Genomic DNA, 16325 nt, shown 5'->3' with positions numbered 1-16325 from the left:
AACAAAGAGAAAGCAACCATCTATATCACATAATGTGTCTACTATGATCTCCTCTGGTTCATTAATGTAGAGCCAAAAAGTTGTATGAGAGACTAAACAATCTTGTTTAACTCTACTAATGCTTTTCACTCCCTTTGTATCACCAATAGTGGTATGTACTCTATTAATGGTGAACTCATGATGTGTCACACTAGTCAAACCATTAAGTCTAGAAGACACAAGACCTTGAGCCTTTCCATGAGAAGGTGTCGAAAAGCTATGCCAATGTTAGATGCCTTGTAGAGCTCCATAAAGCAAATAATCTCTACCCCTATTAGCTTTAGACTACTCAATGAGAAAGGTCAAGGTTAAGGTCTAGTCACCAATATGATAATTTCTCTTGAAACACATTTTCCATTTAGATCTCAATATTTAGAGATATTGACGTTTAACATTGTGGAAAATATCTTAACCATTGTATGCTTGATCATAATTATGTGAAAGTTTTCAAGGTCAATCTTATCTCCAATATTATGGATAAGTGTGTGATACATGTTAAGTCCATTCTTATTTATGGATGTGATGGATGATGTGGGAAGTCCAAGAAGGTCAAAGTCTATGGGTAATAACAAAGTTAAACTAGTTTGTAACATAAACTATCAAAACTTCAATGCTATGTTGGAAGACTTTAGCTTGAGAATTCCCTACATTTTGCACCTGGTTGGAACAAAATTTAAGGATTGCACACAAGATTAGTTTATATAAAAAGTAAAAGTATACACGTTTATGGTAATTAATAGTTAGATATATTACATTTTATATCTTAAAATAGTTTCTATGATTTTAAAATACCTTCTTCTCTCTTTATAAAAATATATCTATAAAATTATATCATTTTAATTATAAGAAGAATTGTTGTTAAATTAATTAAATTATGTTATTATTTGATTTCAACTAATTATAATTTTAGAGATGTTATTTAACTTTGATTGATTGATTGAGTGAGTTTAGCTTTTGAAACCTTAAATGTATATTATAAAAAATGATATTAATTTTAGATTTTAGATTTTTATAATTAATCATTTATATTCATATTTTAAGGTTTTGTTATAATTTTTTTTTATAAGTCGAGGATCTATTTATTAATCAAAAGGAGAGTATATAGATATCAAAATGCAAGTGGTCTCACCCCGACCAGGTTTGTTGATCAATGCTATCACCATATTACAAAAAAAACAGAAGAAGAAGCAGATTAGAAGTCCATAGCCTGACAAGCCAAAAGCACCAAAAGAAAAACATAACCAGAAGGATGCCTGTGACCATACTCAATCATCAGAAGTAATTGATGTTGGGTTATTCGACCTAGTCCCTGGAGGGGGAGGGGGGTGATATGAATACTGAACATGTTTCTCAAAGTGAGCCAACCATGTTTCCAGCTTCTCGACCTTTTCTGCTAGCAAGTTTTGTCCCCGCCAAACCACCACAATCCTTTCTCTGACATGGCATTGAAAGTAATGCAGATGGTTTAATGTGACGATGACAAACTCATGCTCTTCCTTTCTGGACATGTTGTATGCTTCTAGGTGATTCATAACTAACTGGAGCAGGTCATGATGTGCAGCAGAGCAATTCTTCCGGCCAACAGCTCTTGTGTGCCCCTGCCTATGATTCTGACCCCGCACGCTTGCTCCACACCCATGATCCACACTTCCATTCTTATCGTCGTTATCAACTCGACCACCCCGCACGGAATGCACACCTCCTTTGCCACCTCGAGGTCTAGACGACGCCCTAACCGCACCACCACCAGCACACCCTCCTTGCTTGGGTCTTACAACAACCCTATTCCCCTATCCCACCTCCAACTCGTTGTCGAAGCCACCATGTTTGGTTGAGATGCCCCTCTGCATGGGTTGGGATCAAGAATTCCATGGTACAAGTTGCATGGTGAATGGCCACGAAGACACCCCCAAGACATGACCTACAACGCTCTTCACCACCTCTCGAAAAGCCGTGAGCCAAAGCAAGCTCAACGCTAGCCCCAAATCATCGACCAGGAGCCTTCCCCTCAGAACTGTCAATCACCACACACCAGCCAAGAGGGAGACAAACTCAAACATTCCTATATTATGCGCCAAGCAAACCCACAAATCTTCCTCTCCACTGACAGGGGAAACACTTGGAAGCATAGTTGCGGGCCATAAGACTTCACCCAAGAGCACAAAACCCCGAGAGCCTAACCCGAGGCCATTAAAATCTAGAGCATACACCACCACGGCCCCCTGTGACCTCCGAGACCAAATTCTACTCACCCAATTATGCGTCTTAGAAGTCCAGGATAAAACTAAAAAGAGCAGGGTAACCAAAAGAATCCTTGCAGACCAAAAACCCCACCACCACCCCGAACACAGAAAACACTCAGAGAAATATTTATCGAGTGTCGCAAGTATGGATATTAAGACTGACCGCCTTACCATGCAAATTGCCCACAACTCATTGACGAAGGCAACAAATCGGGCCCAAACATACAAACTTAAAGCTTTTGTTGTCTATTCACAATGGAGGGAGCGACGACATCATTTTCTCCACCACTCCAAGACTACCCGAGGGCCGAAGAACCTAGACAAACTACAACTTCTCAGACCAAAATCTACCAATTTCCACACCGCCATCCCAATATATCCTGCCACAACCCCAACTTTCTCCATTAATCGCCTTGCCTTACTAACACACCTTCCCGCAGAGGATGAATGAAATCTCGCACGCCTCATCGTTCCTTTCACCTTACACCTTATGTAATGGGAGGTCAGATAATTTGTCATCCTCCCCATCTATTGTATTATACCCTTCATTGCCCACACGTCGAGCATGTCTCAGAGATTGACACCCCCATCAGGAAACCGTCTTCATTAACCACTATTTGGAAGAACTCATCTAGATGAGGGGTTCGAGAGCTAACAGGCCAGTCATGGAGAAGTTCCTGGCTTTGATTATCACTTACCCAATTGACAAGCTTGTTGGCTGCCTGATTCCCTTGTCTTCTTACATGTTCCGTGACTACATAATTAAAGGAGGATACACGAGAATGGATTCACTCACTAATAAGCTCCAACCTCCCACTGCTGACCACCTTTTCTGGAGGAGACCCATTAATAAGCTTATGTAGCATAGAGACTTGTATTTGAGAATCTCCAAAGAGCTGTAGTTTAGCCAAGCCCATCTCAGCGAAAATTTGGAACCTCGTCTCAAGTGCTAGAAATTCAACGACATTGTTGGTGGTGTTGCTACAAAGAATTTCACCACCTTCCCCATGTCATTCAGAATCAAGCCACCTAAACCCACAGGGCCATGGTTTCCTTTAGATGCTCCATCAAAGTTTAGCTTAAAGAAGCCTAGCGAAGGCCGAATAAAAGTATTGGTTGAGCTCTCCCTCATGGAAAGCGGGCAAGCAGACCCAAAAGCAATTAAGGTTTTGTTATATTAATAAATATGTATATTTTTATTGTTTTTGCTTGGTTAAGAGTTCATCTTCCTTGATTGTAAGGGAACAAGTTAATGGTCCAAGACCTAGAAGCATTTGGCAGGAGTAAAACCCTGCCCCCTATGGACCACCAACGAGTAATTACAGGTGGCATGGTTTTCTTTGAATAACAATGATGAGTCAACCTACATTTGCGGATAGTAGCCAATAATAATTGTCCCATTATTAGTTTGACAATTAAGTTATGATAAGTTTTTCCACTATTATATATATATATATATATTTAACTCCTTTATTACATTAAAAAGGATTAGTAAAATTTAATATTGAAGGTGGAAACACTTGCCTAAATGATAGGTTCAATTCTTTCTCTATTTCATTCATTCAAAATAATGAAATGACATATTGAGGACGGCGAAGTGGTCTAACGCGCGCCAAACTCAAACTCCGCGTCTCGAAAGGGTGTGTGGGTGCAATTCCCACACTTATTCCCTTTTAACAATCAGCCTCATGTTTTCATTAAATTGATATACAATCCAAATTTTAAATTGAAACCAAACTTATTTAAAACAAGATGGGCATTTGGTCTAGTGGTATGATTCTCGCTTCGGGTGCGAGAGGTCCCGAGTTCGATTCTCGGAATGCCCCTTTCAAATTTTTCATCAATCTACGTTTGTAGGCGGGCGTCGTTTAAACAGGAACCCATCGTTTTCCTGTAGGCGGGCGGCGCTTAAACAGTAACCCTGGAAATGGTAAACACCTCGCTGTAGGAATATTTAACTATTTCATCTTACCCGTTTTGGAATATTTAACTATTTCATCTCGGGCGTCGTTTAAACAGTAACCCAACGTTTTCCTGTAGGCGTTTGTCGTTTAAACAGTAACCCTGGAAATGGTAAACACCTCACTGTCAATTTTGAAAATGGTAAACACCTCATTGTAGGAATATTTAACTATTTCATCTTACCCGAACTCTAATGAGGCTACAATTTTGTCCAAAAAATTAAAATAATATAAATTTTTAGAAATTTGGGTTACAGTCAGCTAGCTTCAGGGTTTTGAATGTCCCAGAGGTTTTGGATGGTTCTGAATCCATTTCTACTAATAAAAAACAATTCAAACACTCTCAAAATTAAATTTCTTGAAAAAAAATTCACTAAATTCTGGTGAGAATTTTTTAGTCGAGCCAAAATTGTGACCTTTCATCCTATCTCCGCTGAGCCACATGCCGTTAATGGATATCCAATCTATCCAATCTAACTATTTCATCCTATCTCCGCTGAGTCACAATGCCGTTAATGGATATCCAATCTAACTATTTCATCCTATTTCTACTGGGGCAATAACACTTCTAGGTAGGCCCATACAAAGGGGCCTCACACCCAACTAACTCAACTAATGGAGTCTAACCTTGATGGACCCGAGGAAAATTGAGTGTCTGGTCACATAGAGCCAACTTTGGATCACCACTTTCATTTGTTCTTTAGTTGTAGTGTGATAGGTTGAGGTAAACTATTTGTTTGGGTGGATATTTGTTTAATGTGTTTTGTCTTCAAAATTTCATGAATTCATTTGGTTTTCTTTGAAGAATAAGATCATATAATAGTTGACATTATTAGTTTTCTTAAAAAGTAAAATGTTTATTATTTTTGTTGGCATCAAAAGAAAAATTATACCACATATTTGTGTTTTATTCTCAACAATGCAATTATAAAATCCATTGTAATAGTTTATCAGGAATCTTTGATATAGATTAACAAATATGCAATTCTATGTTTTGACTTTATATCTTAAACATTTTTTTAAATTTTACATATCTCCAGAAACATTTTCTTGAAGTCATTCACAATCATCTAATAGTACCTTTCATTCAACAAAGTTTGTCTTATCATACCCAAAATGTATTCCCAATTCATCACATGTAATTCTTTTATCAAATTGTACCACATCTCTCCTTCAAGGTTTTATAATTTTCTTCCTATACACAAATACACATCTTAGAAAGGAATAAACCATTTATGACGTGTTGTCTCCCAATATGGGGTTCTTATACGTATATTTGACTTGTACAAAATACATATTATTTTCATGCATATCATTAACCTTCTCTAATCCAATTATCTCATTCTTCATCTGAGCTTGTTCTCATTTTCTACATTATATTTAAACTTGAATATAGCTCTACAATAAATCTAATTATCTCACATGTCATTATTTCGGTTTTCATCCTGTGTTGATCAACTTCAATGCCCAATCATTTCGGTACAAAATGAACTCCATTAAATATCATGTTCGATGATTCAATCATTACAAAATAACACAAAATTATAAAGCAAATAATGAATAATATGCTACCAACCTCCATTACTAACTTAATATTATATTAATAGTTATCATGCTTGCATCATAATCAACTCAGAACACTACACTTAAATTGGACAAAGTCAGTACTAATATCTTTGTGATCTTCCTCTTTAGTTGCTAAAGTTGTTGGAAATAATACTGAGAGGGGGGGGTGAATCAGTATTATCAGATCAATAAAACTTTTTCAATACTCAGAAACATATACGCTACTTCAGTTAAGTGAACCAGCGTGTACACGCTACTATGTCTAAAGCAACCAGCGTATAACCAGAAAACTTATGATTCAGTTAGTTTATCTTCTGTAAAGGCATCAGGACATTATTAAAGGATAAACAGATGCAGTATAATAGAACAGATCATCACACAAAAGCCACACACATGAACACCATGATATAAGGTGGAAACCCAATGTGGATGAAAACCACCTGCTGCAAGTCGTCTCTATCTTTCTTTAATAAGAAACTTCAGTTTACAATCTTTTGTACTGGTGCAGCCTTATACCAGTACGCAGGCTACAACCTGCAGAAGGCTACAACCTTCTCTCGTTTTCCAAACTCTCCTGGAAGGGAGCTCCAACTCCCTTTTGCTCTTGTATTAGCTAAGATACTAGTACGTAGGTGTTGGCCTACAATCTTCTTTCCTTCAGGTACCACTTTTCATCAATTTTCAGACTGGATACTCCTGAAGCACAACATTTCAATCTGAAGACCACGATTCATCCACTTTTCATAGCAAATCATAGAAGCACAAAACAACCAATACTAGCATCATCAAACTTTGAATCACTGAACCACTGAAACCCTGTCAACACCCAGTCACTAGAACACAGAGCAGACTACAGAACCCTGCAATAACAGACAGACCCAACTGCAACCCAAAAATCAAGCTTCAAAAGATATACGCTACTTCAATGAAACAAACCCGCGTATACACGCGCTTTTACCGAAGCCAACCTGCGTACAGATCTAAAAATAATTTCTCATAACTTGCAGCTGTACCAGTCATCAGTCATACTCAGAACATAACATTGCGTCAGTATGCAGATCTAAAAATATGCGTAATCAACCATATACCGATAGTTCATTTCAAACAATTTGATCCCGATCTATCCTTTCATCAACCGATGTGATCTCTCCTTAGCTCAGATCAAGCAATGTAGCATCAACCCAGAACCTGCATACTAGATCTCTTTCTTCATTAGATATTCAAGACTTTTTCAATACACAAGCCTAATGATCTTCTTCTCCTTATATAGCATTAGGCCCTCCTCAATACCACGGGCCAAAACCATAGAAATACAATACCATCAACTTCAAAACTCGGGATCAACACGACTGTCGAGATACCTTGGTCCAAAAACATAGGCTCAAGTACCGAGGACTAACTACCACGGACCAAAGGGAAGCTTCTCGACATGTACGCTCTTTTCTGTTCATGAAACTGCGTGTATACGCGACTTCGTATATAGAAAGCCTGCGTATCCGCGACTTAGTATATAGCGTACCAGCATGTATACGCATCTTGGGCTTAATGAACCTGCGTATATGAAATTTCTCTTCATTCTTGTAGTCTGGACTGAGATCTGTCATCAAAGAGAGTTGCCATCAAGGACAACACCTGTACCGTAGCGCCACACCTGTGCCAAAATGCCAACAATCTCCCCCTTTGGACTTGATGGCAACCCCAAGATCCTTAGAATCATTCTCCCCCTTTGTCATCAAGGGCAAAGGGCTGTGCTCCCCCTGTGAATGTGCTGATATCTCTACTCTGCTGTGCTGAACATGCTTCCCCTGACTGTAGGCAAGATTTGCAAAAGATGTTCTTAAAAAAGAACCAAGCCTTATACATCATAAAGGACCTTCCTATCACCAAAAAACTCAATACATACATCCATACTCCCAACCAAGAGGGGATACATCAGAAATTTACATATAACAACCAATTACATTACATCATTCATCCCAGGCATAGTGGGGAAATCAACATAGGCCGTTACATGACCTTGACACCATAGAAGAGATATCACAAAAAAAGATACATGACATAGAGACGAAAGAACTAGACCAAGACTTATGAAAGTCACCAGCAGCATCTGATAATCATCTTTTTAGATCAGCAACCAAGATTTCCTTCTGTGCTCCTTCTTCAACAATAGTTGTGAACTAGGACCAAAAGCATCTAAATGCCAACAATGCTTTATTAGACTTTAAGCTGCTCCCCCTGAAACTGTGCCTGCTGCTCCCCCTGAAACTGTGCCTGAAGGACTCTGTCATACCCATCTCAGACCTTCTCCAATCAGAATCTGCCCTTGCTGTTCAGAACTCCATATACGCGACTTCACCTGCATAAATCAGCGTATGTACGCGGATATCCCTTATACAACACACGTATACCCACTTTTCTTTAGAACAAACAAGCTTTAACAGCAGGATGAAGCATCAACTACTCCCAGCTTCTGTCTGAGATATTCAAAAGTCTCCCTGGGCAGTGGTTTTGTGAGAATATCAGCAACTTGTTCTTTAGAAGGAACATACTCCAACTTGACCTTTTGTTCAAGCACTTGTTCCCGGAGGAAGTGATACTTGATTGGTATGTGCTTGGTCTTTGAATGCATGACTGGATTCTTTGAAATGCTGATTGCACTTGTATTATCATATAAGATAGAGACAGGTGGAGTGCAAGTGATTTGAAAATCCTGCAAGGTCTGCATCATCCAAAGAAGTTGTGTGCAACAAGATGCCGCAGCCACATATTCTGCTTCAGCTGTAGATAAAGCAATCGAACCCTGTTTCTTGCTGAACCAAGATACTAATCTGGAACCCATGAAGAATGCACCACCACTTGTGCTTTTCCTGTCATCCACACTTCTGGCCCAATTTGCATCTGTGTAAGCATGAAGAGTGAGATCTGTATCTCTAGGATACCATAGGCCATAGTTTTGAGTCCCTTGAAGATACTTGAAGATTCTTTTGACTGCCTGAAGATGAGTTTCCTTTGGGTTGGCTTGAAATCTTCCAACAATTCCTACTGCATGCATAATGTCTGGTCGGGTACCTGTCAAATAAAGCAAACTCCCAATCATGGATCTATAAGTTGGTTGATGAACTGCTGCTGATTCATCATTTGTACTGAGGCTGCATCCTGTAACCATGGGAGTACATACTGGCTTTGAATCTTCCATGCCATACTTCTTCAAGATCTGCTTGAGGTACTTGGTTTGAGACAAGAAAATACCTCCTTCATTTTGTTGGATTTGCAATCCAAGAAAGTATGTCAATTCTCCAAGTAATGACATTTCAAATTCTTTCTGCATAACCAAGGCAAAGTTTTGACTCATAGCCTCTTCATTGCTGCCAAAGATAATATCATCTACATACACAACAAGTATTAGCAATTTGTTATTTTCAACTTTCATATAGAGATTGCTATCTGCTGATCCTTTTGAAAAGCCTTGTTGGTGAAGATATTTGTCCAACCGATAGTACCAAGCCCTTGGAGCTTGTTTGAGACCATAGAGAGCCTTTTTCAATCTGCATACAAGGTTTGGATCATTCCCAAGAATGAAACCATCTGGCTGCTCAATGTATACTTCTTCTTCTAAGTCTCCATTCAGAAAGGCTGATTTCACGTCCATTTGAAATACCTTGAAGTTTTGGAAACTTGAGAGAGCAAGGAACATTCGAATGGCCTCAAGTCTTGCAATAGGAGCAAAGGTCTCTTCAAAATCTATTCCTTCTTGCTGTGCATACCCTTTACAAACAAGTCTGGCCTTGTTTCTAATTACTTCTCCATTTTCATTCAATTTATTTTTGAAGACCCATTTTTTTCCTATGACATTCTTATCTTTTGGTCTAGGAACCAATTCCCAAGTGTTGTTCTTTTCGATCTGCTCAAGTTCTTCATCCATTGCTTTGACCCAACATTCATCTTTGCATGCCTCTTTCACATTTTGTGGTTCAGTGGAAGAGAGTAATGCCAAATAGCTTGAAGCTTCTGCAATTGTTCTTCTTATTTGTACTCTTGCTTCTTTCTGTCCCACAATCTGAGATTCTGGATGATTCTTCTGGACATATCTGGATGGAGTCTTCTCTTCTATTCTTGTCTGCTCCTCTGGTTCTTCTTCTTCTTGAGGTTCTTCTTCATCATTCTGTCTTTGAGGATAGCCTTCATCTTCTTCGATGTCTTCATGATGAACTTGCCTAGGAATGTATCCCTTCTCATCAACCACAACATCAATGCTGTCAACAATTCTGCCAAGTCTTTTATTGTAGCACTTGTATGCTTTGCTATGTGGAGAATAACCAAGAAGAATGCCTTCGTCTGCTCTTGGTTCAAGTTTGCCAAGTTGCTCATCAGTATTCTTAATATAACATTTGCTCCCAAAGATTTTGAAGTGCTTCACCGAAGGAGTCTTACCACACCAGAGCTCATGAGGAGTTTGAGTGCTGTTTACTCGGACATTTGTTTTGTTGAGAATAATAACCGCAGCATGTGCAGCTTCACCCCAGAAAGTTGTGGGAGTACCTGATTCATCAAGCATAGCACGAGCCATTTGTTGGATTGTTCTGTTCATTCTTTCCACAACTCCATTTTGCTGAGGAGTTCTAGCTGTAGAGAATTCTCTTCTTATCCCATGTTCTTCACAGAAATCGAAAAATTCATTTGAGGTAAACTCCCCACCTCTGTCAGATCTGAGGCACTTAATCTTGTGTCCTGATTCATTTTCAGCCAAGGCTTTGAAGGATTTGAATTTTTCGAATGCTTCATCTTTGTGCTTCATAAGTCCTAACCAAACAAACCTGGAGAAATCGTCAATGAATAATATCAAATATTCTTCTCCTCGAGGTGTTCTTTTTCTGAATGGACCACATGTATCTGTATGTACTAGCTCAAGAGGCATGCTAGCTGATCCTTCCTTCTCAGAAAAATTAGTTCTGGTTTGCTTTCCAAACTGACATGATTTGCATATGGTGTTGTCTGGAATTTTGATATCTGGAAGATCACGAACTGCCTGATATTTGCATGCTTTCCTTATTTGTGGAAAGCTTAGATGCCCCAACCTCCGATGCCATAGCCAATGTTCATCATTCTTGCTCAAATAACATTGTTGTTGTCTTTCTTCAAATATGTATAGATTATTTGGAGTCCTTCTTCCTTTGATCACTGTTTCACCTGTATCAAGATCACGAACACAACATCCATTTGATCTAAATATTACCTCTGTTCCTTGATCGCACATCTGACTGACACTCAGAAGATTATGCTTCAATCCATCAACATACAAAACATTTCCTGCTTTGACCTTTTCTTTCAACGGAGCAACGCCTTTTCCTTTTATGGCTGCAGAGATATCGTTTCCAAAAGAAACTTTCTTTCCCTTTTCTAATGCGGTATATGATTCAAGTTTTTCTTTGTCCCCTGTCATATGCTTCGAACATCTGCTGTCAATGTACCATAGACTTTCTTGACCTTCTGCATAAAAGGCTATCCCACATCTTTCTGGTTGCGGTTCCTTTATTCTCCATGTTCTAACATTTGAGGTTTGTTCCTTCTGAGTTGTCTTCCAGAACCTGCTCCTGCATTCAGAGTCTTCATGACCAAAGTTATTACAAATAGAGCATTCAACTTCATTTTCAAGAACCGAAAAGTTGTTATAAGTCCTTTTCATGGTTCCAGTCATACTTCTTTGCTTTTGAGCTTCTCTAGTCATGATTGTCTTGTAGGCAACACATTGAGCTGCTTTGTGACCGAAGTTATGGCAAGAAAAGCATTGGCAATTAAAGAAATTTCTCCGATAATCAGATCTATCATCCAACCGATTGTAGCTTCTATTGACATCCATTCTTGGGGCAAATTGGGAAGATTTTACCTGTGGCTGATTGTAGCTTCTGTTTGTCCTTAAGGCCGCTTGTCCCCGAACTTCTTGATAGTCTTTATTTGTTCTTGAGGTAAACTGTCCCTGATTCACCTGATGACTTTTATTTGGTCTTTGTTCGCTCCTCCTTGCTGCATCAAGATAACTTTTAGAGGTAGAAGCTTGAGATGTTTCTCCATTATATCCCAGACCTGTCTTGATCAGAGGAGAACGCTGCACATTGATAATCTCATTCAAGGTTTCAGATCCTTTAACAAATTTAAGATTAATTGCTTTTGTTTTCTCAATCTCCTTTCTAAGACAAACAATCTCACATTCCAATTTTTCAAGATGTTTTTCCTTTTCTGCCAGTTGACATTGTAGAGAATCAATAATAGCAATTTTCTCTTCTAAGCAAACTTTGAGATTATTCATTTCTTCATAAAAGCCTTCTACATCTATAGCATCCATGTAGTCATCATCTTCAAAAGCCATTAAAAGTTTATATCTATAACCCTGTTCATCTTCGTCACTATTTGAAAGACCATCACTATCTTCATGAGTGTAATAGCTTTTCTTCTTTTCATTCTGTTTCTTGTTCCATTTAACAGGTTCCTTTCCCTTGTCATTCTTATCTTTGTGAGGACATTTGGCAACATAATGACCTACTCTTCCACAAGCAAAGCATTTAAAAGGTAACTTACCTCTGAACCTTCCAGAACCCCTTTGAAGATTTTTGACAAAATTTGATTCTTCTTCTTCATCTTCAGGCACGTGACTTGCTTCATAATAATCTTCTTTGCCTGAAGCCTTGAAAGCAGCTTCTCTTCTGTCTGATGGACCTCCTTTTCTCATTTCATAAGCAGTTAGAATTCCGTGAAGTTGAGACATAGTAAGAATTCGTAGATTTTCTTTTTCTTCTATTGCAGACACTTTAGATTCAAATTTGGGGGATAATGATCTTAGAACCTTTTCAACCACAATAGTCTCTTTTATTTCTTCACCCAAGTTTTTCATGCAATTAACAATCTCATCTACCTTAAGGAAATAGTTAGCCACACTTTCATCATTATACATTATGAGAGTCTCATACTTAATCGTGAGAGTTTGAAGTTTAGCACGCTTTACCTGTTCGTCTCCTTCATAGCTCGTGACAATTTTGTCCCATATTTCTTTTGCGGATTTATAGTGCATTACCTTCATGAATTCCGATTGGGATATACATCCTAATAGGGTACTGACTGCTTTTGCATTTGTTTCATACTTCTTTTTCTCGACTGCATCTGTAGGAGTAGCTGAAGGAAAAGCGTAGCCTGTCTCTACGATGTCCCAAACTTCTGTACCAAGAGACTGAAGATAGGCAGTAACTCTTACCTTCCAATAATTGAAGTTTGTCCCATCGAAAACCGGTGGCCTGATTGATGCTTCTCTCTCGTAGTTGCTCATGATGAACGATCTATCTTCAAGCGATCAAGCTTCTCTGAAGGACCTGCTCTGATACCAATTGTTGGAAATAATACTGAGAGGGGGGGGGGTGAATCAGTATTATTAGATCAATAAAACTTTTTCAATACTCAGAAACATATACGCTACTTCAGTTAAGTGAACCAGCGTGTACACGCTACTGTGTCTAAAGCAACCAACGTATAACCAGAAAACTTATGATTCAGTTAGTTTATCTTCTGTAAAGGCATCAGAATATTATTAAAGGATAAACAGATGCAGTATAACAGAACAGATCATCACACAAAAGCCACACACATGAACACCATGATATAAGGTGGAAACCCAATGTGGGTGAAAACCACCTGTTGCAAGTCGTCTCTATCTTTCTTTAATAAGAAACTTCAGTTTACAATATTTTGTACTGGTGCAGCCTTATACCAATACGCAGGCTACAACCTGCAGAAGGCTACAACCTTCTCTCGTTTTCCAAACTCTCCTGGAAGGGAGCTCCAACCCCCTTTTGCTCTTGTACTAGCTAAGATACTAGTACGTAGGTGCTGGCCTACAATCTTCTTTCCTTCAAGTACCACTTTTCATCAATTTTCAGACTGGATACTCCTGAAGCACAAAATTTCAATCTGAAGACCACGATTCATCCACTTTTCATAGCAAATCATAGAAGCACAAAACAACCAATACTAGCATCATCAAACTTTGAATCACTGAACCACTGAAACCCTGTCAACACCCAGTCACCAGAACACAGAGCAGACTACAGAACCCTGCAATAACAGACAGACCCAACTGCAACCCAAAAATCAAGCTTCAAAAGATATACGCTACTTCAATGAAACAAACCCGCATATACACGCGCTTTTACCGAAGCCAACCTGCGTACAGATCTAAAAATAATTTCTCATAACTTGCAGCTGTACCAGTCATCAGTCATACTCAGAACATAACATTGCGTCAGTATGCAGATCTAAAAATATGCGTAATCAACCATATACCGATAGTTCATTTCAAACAATTTGATCCCGATCTATCCTTTCATCAACCGATGTGATCTCTCCTTAGCTCAGATCAAGCAATGTAGCATCAACCCAGAACCTTCATACTAGATCTCTTTCTTCATTAGATATTCAAGACTTTTTCAATACACAAGCCTAATGATCTTCTTCTCCTTATATAGCATTAGGCCCTCCTCAATACCACAGGCCAAAACCATAGAAATACAATACCATCAACTTCAAAACTCGGGATCAACACGACTGTCGAGATACCTTGGTCCAAAAACATAGGCTCAAGTACCGAGGACTAACTACCGCGGACCAAAGGGAAGCTTCTCGACATGTACGCTCTTTTCTGTTCATGAAACTGCGTGTATACGCAACTTCGTATATAGAAAGCCTGCGTATCCGCGACTTAGTATATAGCGTACCAGAATGTATACGCATCTTGGGCTTAATGAACATGCGTATATGAAATTTCTCTTCATTCTTGTAGTCTGGACTGAGATCTGTCATCAAAGAGAGTTGCCATCAAGGACAACACCTGTACCGTAGCGCCACACCTGTGCCAAAATGCCAACAAAAGTTATGTCATGTTATTATGCTCCACAATATTCATTATGTTTTTTTACATTCTATAATCAACACAATCGTATTTGAAACCTTTAAATAACTTCCATATATTAGAAATTCCATGAATGTCTTCGATGAATTTCCCATAAATTGAAAATTCCATGAAAATGTTTTAGCTTTATGTTGGACGCTTGAAATAATTATTTTTTGTCACTCTTTTGCCATCACTGTGTTCATCATACTCCTTAGAGTCCTATCATATTAACCACCTTACACTCTATTGCTATCTTTTTTATGAAAATTCATGCTATGAGCTACATGATCGTATACCAAGTTATATCTAAGGTAAAATGTTGATTCTTCATTTTCATGTATTCTTTTGTAAAATCATTTTAAATGTTATCACTACAAAATTGACAACTCCCATAGTTACGTATAATTCTATAGCCATTTATTGATTTTATAGCTAAGTCATAGATCTAGATGGGTATAAGCATGGAAAAACAAGGTTGAAAGTTAGAGATTGTTATAAATGTGAACCTTAAGCTTCTCCATGTCTTAGTTTTATTCCAACACTTTCTAGGTCAACATAGAAGCAAGGTCAAAGGTGTTGTGAAGGACAACCATGTAGTGGCAAAATACATGGACTGGGAGTAGAGCAGTTGAACTGATGACATGAGATGTGGATCAGATTCAATAGTGATCAAATCATATTAGATAACAATATCAGATATGGGAAATACATGCATCTAATTAGGAATTTCTCATACGTGGATCCATCCGTGTATTCATAAAACTCAAAGACTGATATTGTATTGGGTCTGTTCCAAAATATCACACAATAAATCGTCTCTAATTCTAGAAAAATTACTCTTTGATATTGTTAATACAAGCTTTTTTGTTTGAGTTAATATGCTTGTGCAAGTGTGTTTTATGAGTTTTTTTATATTCTAAAATTCTTAATAGTCTAAGCTTATAAGACTTTTCCACCAACGCTTCAACAAGCTAGGGCCCCCCTTGTGCAAGGAATGTGTAACCTATCGTTTGTTATGATTTTTCTTTAATTTAAATTGAGTGAATTGTTTTAATTTAGTTCTTTTAAATTCCCGTTGTTTACAATTTGTGTGAATGCACAATAAAAGGCTATATGTATGAACTATTAAACTAATTAAAGAATTTTTTGGTTCAATTGCAGAACTTGTGATTAAATGAATTGCTAATTAAATGATTTTATAATTGTCTTATGGACCTAAGAAACCTTTATAGGTTGATGGTTTAAAAGCATTTAGAACCAATACTATGTTGATTTCTTTAAATTGCATTTACTTTTCATAGTTAGACTCTGTTTCTTTAATTAATGATATATAACTTGCAAAGTGACTTTCAATAGGATAGTCAGAAACTAGGTCCTGTATATATTTTTCATTACACTTCATAAGTTTACAAACTTGGATTGATGACTAAATGTAACAGAATTCTAGAACAAAAATAATTGACCAACACCCTATATTGACATTGTGTGGCTTGGACTGGTCCAAAAAATAAAATTTCACCTTTTTGTGATCCATGTGAACCGTTTCTTAGACAAAACAAAGCCAAGGTTCCATTTCTTTCTAGA

General features: G+C 38.0%; 1 protein-coding gene and 1 non-coding gene across 2 annotated transcripts in view; both read left to right on the top strand.

The window, feature by feature from the left end:
- LOC149197807 (alpha-dioxygenase 1-like) overlaps window positions 1-16325 on the top strand; it is a 182188-nt gene that overhangs the window by 148800 nt on the left and 17063 nt on the right. The gene's annotated exons all lie outside the window — the stretch shown is intronic.
- On the top strand, window positions 4037-4108 carry TRNAP-CGG (transfer RNA proline (anticodon CGG)). Its single transcript has one exon. It is a non-coding gene; the product is annotated as a tRNA-Pro (tRNA).

Source organism: Pinus tabuliformis, chromosome 2_2, assembly GCF_031772625.1.
Source record: "Pinus tabuliformis cultivar Carrire ecotype Pingquan chromosome 2_2, CPIR1, whole genome shotgun sequence".
Lineage (NCBI taxonomy): Eukaryota > Viridiplantae > Streptophyta > Pinopsida > Pinales > Pinaceae > Pinus > Pinus tabuliformis.
This window is presented reverse-complemented; position numbering and strand designations above follow the sequence as displayed.